The sequence below is a fragment of the Limulus polyphemus genome, unplaced genomic scaffold (assembly GCF_000517525.1).
Source record: "Limulus polyphemus unplaced genomic scaffold, Limulus_polyphemus-2.1.2 Scaffold953, whole genome shotgun sequence".
NCBI classification, from domain to species: domain Eukaryota; kingdom Metazoa; phylum Arthropoda; class Merostomata; order Xiphosura; family Limulidae; genus Limulus; species Limulus polyphemus.
The window spans coordinates 165,673-173,422 of record NW_013666563.1 but is presented as its reverse complement, the minus strand read 5'-3'; the positions used below and the strand labels follow the sequence as shown (position 1 = coordinate 173,422).

Sequence of the window (7,750 nt, the reverse complement as noted above, 5' to 3'; positions counted from 1 at the left end):
TTTTGTGTGAAATCTACGTCTTTTAGTCGTAAAAACTACGTGTGGTCTTTCTTTTATGTATTGCGTTATTTCACACACACACACACACAAAAAAAACAAGCCAAAATAACTGTTATTTTCCACTCATATTTTTATAGGCTAGATTCCCTTTTTGCACATCTTTCATTGCGTACATATAATTCATTAAACAACGTTTACAAAGCTGCAGGAATACTTGAAATAAATGGATTAATAGTAATAAATGAGCAAAAAAGAATTAATCTTAATGAATATATGGAATGTTTTATCTTAATTACTCCAACTGCAAGTGAAAATTCCAACCCCCAATAAGCTCTGTATTTCACATCTAATGTTGGCATTATGTTAACCTATTTACACAGTTCTGTAAATAATTCATTTTTCTACTTTCGACTGGACTTACGTGGTATTCATGGTTAAGCATAACATAGTACTGAGTAAAAATTAGAACTATTTTAAATAATAACAAAATAATTTACATCTTGCCCGATTACTTATCAGCTTGCTGTTCTAATTAACTGATTTCGGATGTGTAATACAGTCTTTATAACTTCTCCAAAATAAAATGGCGATTTACTTCATACAAGTTTTGAAACTTTTAGTGAGAAGCGAATCAATTTGTTTATTAGTAATTAAGCACAAAGCTACACAATGGGCTATTTGTGGTCTCTCCACCACGGGTATCGAAACCCGGTTTCTAGTGTTGTAAGTCAGCAGTCACACTGCTGTGGTACTGGGGGACGGCGAATTAGTTCGTCTTCAACCATATTATTATTTTAACTCATGCCATTGTGGTTTCGTTTTGATCTACACTGATCATCTTATACAACTAGATTAATAAAGATTAATGGTGAAGCTATTTGTGCAAGTAAATAAATTTATTCAATAAAGATAACGCTAATGACAACAACGTATTTCATTGTAAACAACGCAGCTGAAACAACATCATAGCTTATGGTACTTCAATTCAATAAAACGACATCTATGATTTATTACTGTTACGATGTTGGTTATCATAAAACCCTCGTCAGTGACAAAAGCTGTTATCTAAGAAGAGAATCACGTGTACTTTCTAAAACACGCGCTTGTTTTAAGTTATAAATATCAAAGAGGGAAAAGCCAAACCAGATTAACTCTGAAAGACAATGTTACAAAATAATTCACCGTTGTTGTTTTAGTGCAAAGCTGTACAATGGACTACTTGCGTTCTGTCCACAGCGGGGAACTGAACCCTGGATTTTAGCGATGGGCTATCTGTGCTTGCCCACCACGAGTATCGAAACCAGGTTTCTAGCGTTGTAAATCCGCAGAAATATCGCTATGATGGCCAGGTGTTTAGGGCGCTTGACTCGCAATCTGGGGGTCGTGGGTTCGAATTCCCGTCCCATCAAACATGCTCACCCTTTCAGTCAATCCCACTATTTGTTGGTAATAGAGTAACCCAAGTAGTTGGCGGTGGGTGGTGATAACTAGCTGCCTTCCCTCTAGTCTTTCACTGCTAAATTAGGGACTGCTAGCGCAGATAGCCTTCGTGTACGTTTGCGCGAAATTCAAAACAAACATACCGCTGTGCCACTGGGGGGCAGCACAGGAACGCGCAGCATTAAACATCACTCGGGCTTGATGTTGGCTTCTTGTGTTTTGCTACCACTTCTTCCCTCAAATGAGTCTTTATTCGCGACATTAAGACTCATTGCTTATCCATTAGAAGTAAGTCTTTTGGGAATCCATCTAAAGTATTCATCGAAATTGGTTCAACCAGTTCTTCACAACAACTCGTAACCCCCGACAGACAAATGAATAACTCTGCTTTCTGTATATAAAAACAAAAGTACCCGTCCCCAGTGACGCGAAAGTTTAAGTTAATATATTGATTTAAATTATTTCACGGACTTAAAAAGGTTAGTTATGTTGCATTATTGGTTTCACTCATAGCTAAAGCTTTGAGCTACTTATAACCGCCCACCGCGAAAAGTAATTGTTGAACATTTCAATCATGCTAAGAGGCGCTCAACAATAACATACGGTAAATCTACATTTTTATTCTTTAAGTTGCGTCATATTTTGAAATGTGAATGATAGTGTGATTAATTCCTAACAAGTTAGTGTACAACATCCTGCTTCCGAAATAAAATTTGGCATCAACATTATTCATGCCTGTTCTCCTGTCATTTCAAGAGTGAATGTTGAGCAGCGCGGGAAGTGGCTGCCGTAAATGGGAGACAGACGAACCCTCAGACAGACATCACGGTTCGCAATATTTATATAAGATATTTATACTCCTCCAACTTCAGTAATTTATAATTCCAGTGTAGCAATTTTTAGCCACGCTGTTAAAAATACAAAAACAAAAAACTGGCTTCAAGATGACAGATCTTGTGTCAATGACGCACTCGGTAGTAATAGCAATATACGTACAAACACATATGTGTGTGTGTGTGTGTACATGTGCGTAATATCGTCAATAAAAAGTCACTGAAAACAAGATGGCACTAATTTAAAAAAGGTATGTTATACAGTGCGTAATAAGACAGGAAAGAAATGATCATATAGCATACCATAACTCTAAATGCAAACACTCATCTGGACAGTGGTGATCATAAACTCATTCAAATCTACGCATTTTCAGAATGTTATAGAAAACGTGTATCAAACCTTGATAATTTACGGAAAACAGACAATCTGGACATTAACAAGAGCAATCAGAGAGAGAGAGGTTGCATACCCTCGCCCAGCCGCTCCTTTTCGAGATTTCATGCGTTTTTACTGGATAATGACACATTACACCTTCGAAAACTCAGAAAATCCTTCTCAGATCCAGAATGATCAACGATTCGAATAAGTTTTTGTAGTATGATGAGGAGTCTCAGCCATAAAATCACCCATGAAAATCCGATCAGACTTTACAGAGTTATTAACCCCAAACTGCGAAAATGCCCTATCTCCCCATTATATATATATATATATAAAAAAGATGATTACACAGAATCCGGAACCGGATTTATCCCATGCTAATTGTGTAATATTTTCGTATACATAGATCTATTAGTTTTCGAGATATGCGCGCGGAAACACAGACAGGCAGACACACACACAAGGACATGACTGCAATTCCCTCGCCTTCGTCAACAGGCAGGACGAATCTTGTTGTGTCAGATAATTTCATCAAGTACTTATATATTCTATAACATATACTGTCATTTGGAAAGCGTGTAACTTCACCTGGTGGTGAATAAACCTTGTCACAGGAACCAATAATTGTAATTGTTTTAGCTAATGTCTATACTAAATGAGAGATAGTAATATTCAGAGCGGATTATCTTCGAAAATGTTCTTGTTATTATTTGTCGATAACTTCTCTAAAACTTGGTCAAATGTCAGTGTTTGTTTTAGAGCAAAGACACATCGGACTGTCTGTTGTGTCCATCGCGGGAAATTGAACCCCGGATTTTAGCGTTGAAAGTTCGTAGACCTGTTTCACCGGGGACTGGTCAAATGTCAAAGTTATACAGACCTCAGCTCTAAATGATAAGCTATAGATACAATTACCTGTGGTTCAGTAGTAAAGAATGAGGAAGAAACACTCTTAAAATAAATTATACAAATTATGCTTGCTTTACTTTGACAATTATATGCATATTCCATATTTCCTTGTTACACAAACCAATATATGTACATATAAAAAACAAAATCTAAGACTGTATCAAAATCTAAGGCTGTACCAAAATCTAAGACTATCAAAATCTAAGGCTGTATCAAAATCTAAGACTGTATCAAAATCTAAGGCTGTATCAAAATGTAAGACTATCAAAATCTAAGGCTGTACCAAAATCTAAGACTATCAAAATCTAAGGCTGTATCAAAATCTAAGGCTGTATCAAAATGTAAGACTATCAAAATCTAAGGCTGTATCAAAATGTAAGACTATCAAAATCTAAGGCTGTATCAAAATGTAAGACTATCAAAATCTAAGGCTGTATCAAAATGTAAGACTATCAAAGTCTAAGGCTGTATCAAAATGTAAGACTAACAAAATCTAAGGCTGTATCAAAAGGATATCAAAGTAAAATATAATTAGCCTCGCACGTTAAAGAACGCGAAATTCTATCTTCACTTCCGATATAAGTTAAGAATGAACCGGAATTTCAGTTCACCGAAACCCGACACTTCTGAGGGAGAAAAACCGACGGCAACGCCAGATTTTAAATTTCTCGTGCAGATAGTGCTTATCTTTCCAACTAAAAAAGGCGGAATAACTGTAATTATAAACAAAAGAACTGTTTTTTTATGTCTGGCCATTATCTGACACAAACATTTGCTAATCTGAATACTAATACTACAATGAAGCAAGGATCAACTTATATAACTAGTGATAAATGTCTGTTATAAACAAAATAAAGCTTGTATTACAGAGAACTGATAAAGCGTTTTACTAATGTCCGCTACCAATAATGTGTCATCTAGTAAATAATTATTTAACACGTGAAATGGCTTTAAAAATCCCCCCCTCCCCTAGTGTGGACCAGCGGTATAAGTTTACGAACATACAACGCTAAAATCCGGGGTTCGATTCACCATGATGTAGCAATGTGCTATAACAAACAAACAAAAGTTTAAAACATCTATTATACAAAACTTTATTACTAAGCGTTATGTAAAACCATATACATTTTAAAGTTTATTGATGTAGGCTATGATTTTTTAAATTTAGACGTTTTTATTGTTGTTGGCTAGAGGGAGTTTTAACGTCACGTGATGAACGTGTGGCAAATAATAACTAGGACATTTTTGAAATTTTGTTTGTTGTTAATTGCAAAGTTTCATAATGGGTTATCTTTGATCTAGCGCCTTGAGTATCAAAACTGTTATTTATAAGACTTAACGACTGAGCTGCCGAGGGGCTTTCTTGAAGATGTATGAAACGATTTGAACGATAAGAGTAAGTGGGTTGACCAGAGATTGTAGATTAATTATTGAATTAGACAAATAGTTCAGCGCTGTCAATTTCGAAGTTTGTGTTTTCATCGAAATACTAGAGATAATGAGAAATAATGCATTTATGAGAAAATTAGCAAGTACGTAAAATCTCTATTAAAGTGCTATTATTTATAAAGTTAGGCCTAGTTCAGTTACGTGGAGCTCGTACAATTTCTACTTATAGAACTTGTAACTGGAGAAATAAATCGCTTTCGTTATCATTAAGTGGAATGGACTTTACATCCTTTTTTTAATTGAATAATAAAAAAAAAAAACAGAAACAGTTAAAACAATAGAATGAGCACGCTTGTCTACGAACTTCAGTTTGTTAAATATAATGATATACGTTTAGAGACAGGCCAAGTTAAGCATATATAATAAGTAATTCGAGGTCATCAACGCTTGTCTGATGTCGAATTACTACGGCCCAATACAAATAAGTGCTCCATTTGAACTTACTACAGAAAGATAATTATATATATATATATAATGTACGAGCAATGTTTAATTTCTAAAAGAAAAAAGAATTGTAGTGAATTACTGCTAACGGGTGAGGGCCTAAGTTTTAGAAGCTAACACAACGGGCTATCTGTGCTGTGCCCACCACGGGTGTGGAAACCCGTTTTCTAATGTTATAAGCCTTCAGACTTACACGACAGTCTTAAAATTTATTATAATATTTCCGCTTTTAGACTTGAAAAAATATCCAAACAATTTCCGGATTTCAGATGCAGAGAAATCCTGCAAAAGTCAAGTACTGCGTACTGGTAGAATATAATTCCATTTAGAAAACAGCGCGAAACTAGTAAGTATTCATATTTCTTATTTCGTCTTAAAGTTACGTATATCTTTTGAAAGCAGAGACAAATTATTAAATAAGGTTTTATAGTCTAGACTAGAGAAGCAGTTTTTAAATCTCAACAAACTTTTGAAATGACATAATTAAACGTAAACTGTCCGTAGTTTTAAATCCTGTTCATTTAAATCAAACTTTTGAATATATAAAATTATATCTCAAAATTTGAAGGAGTGCCAAAATGAGTCCGCAGATTTAAATTCCCTCCATTGAATCCAAACAAACTTTTTGAAATATACGAATCGTGAAGTGAGAATTAGTTGTACCAAAATACGTTTTTAGTATTACCCCCCCCCCCCCCAGTTAATCCGAACAAACTTTTTGAAATACACAAAACGTGAAGTGAGAATTAGGTGTATCAAAATACGTTTTTAGTGTTACCCCCCCTTCCCCAGTTAATTCAAACAGACTTTTTAAAATATACAAATCAGAAGTGAAAATTAGAATATGTGTCAAAAATATTTCACTTGTGAGTGTTCTTGTTGTTTTAAATGTTTCATAACAGAATAAGAAGTTTCAATAACCCGGGTCGGCGTTAAAGTAAAGTCTGTGATTGTCTTTCTCAAACAAAAATATCAAGGTTTGGTTTGTAGTTAAGTAAAACGCTAAACAAAGGACTATCTCTGCTCTGTCCGCCACGGGTATCGAAACCCGGTTTCTAGAGGTATAAGTCCGCAGACATACCGCTGCACCACTGGTGGGGGTGGGTAAACATATCAAGTGTCTTATAGTGGTTTCATTTTTATATAATTGTCTCTGAAACTAAAATTTCTCAACGTCTAACACAACCTGGTGAACAAGTGTTTATTCATATGTAAAGATTATCCTTCGTATTGGTGCCCGGCATGGCCAGGTGGTTACGGCACTCGACTCGCAATCTGAGGGGTGCGGGTTCGAATCCCAGTCACACCAAACATGCTCGCCCTTTCAGCCGTGGGGGCGTTATAATGTGACGATCAATCCCACTATTCGTTGGTAAAAGAGTAGCCCAAGAGTTGGCGGTGGGTGGTGATAACTAGCTGCCTTCCCTCTAGTCTTACACTGCTAAATTAGGGACGGCGAGCGCAGATAGCCCTCGTGTAGCTTTGCGCGAAAATCAAAAAACAAACAAACAAACAAATCCTTCGTATTGGAAGGGAAAAAAAATTCTTCGCTTGGAACTCAGCAGAAATAAACACTATTTCATTATCATACGAACTTTATAGGAGATGGTCTAACAGTTAAGACCTCACAAGTATCTTAAAACAGGCCCAGCTCCAACTACTCTACCTTATAGTGTGGATTTTTGTTGACTCTTCTTAGCGATTGAAAAACTATCATATTATTTTTTAAAAGTGACTGTATGATTTTTTTTTAAACCGCCAGAAAGAATTAACTTGGGTGGGCACCCACCCCACCCCAACACCCCGTAGTAAGGTCCTGGCTTAATATTTGTTTACGAGGTTCTCACCACAATTAAGTGTTATTCTATATTTTAATAAAGCTCAAGTTTCTTCGTCAACTGTGAGCTAACATAGTCTGAATGATGTTCATCTAGGCTGAAAGCAGACTTGGATCAGTATCAAAGTGTAGATATCTGTTTACTTTCCGATTTCTTTTTCTTTGCATTTTATGCGCTGAAGTGTCTGTATAGCATTTTCGCAGCATGAGTCTTGTCTCGTCCACTTTTCGTTGAGGCTGAGAAGAAAAACAAATTTCTCTCTCTCTGCCATATTTATATTAAAACAACTTTCTCTCTCTGCCATATTTATATTAAAACAACTTTCTCTCTCTGCCATATTTACATTAAAACAACTTTCTCTCTCTGCCATATTTATATTAAAACAACTTTCTCTCTCTGCCATATTTATATTAAAACAACTTTCTCTCTCTGCCATATTTATATTAAAACAACTTTCT

The 7,750-nt window shown here is 35.6% G+C and overlaps 1 protein-coding gene across 4 annotated transcripts in view; it reads right to left on the bottom strand.

The window, feature by feature from the left end:
• The window catches only part of LOC106461410 (neogenin-like), a 162,221-nt gene that overhangs the window by 57,788 nt on the left and 96,683 nt on the right, over positions 1-7,750 (bottom strand). The gene's annotated exons all lie outside the window — the stretch shown is intronic.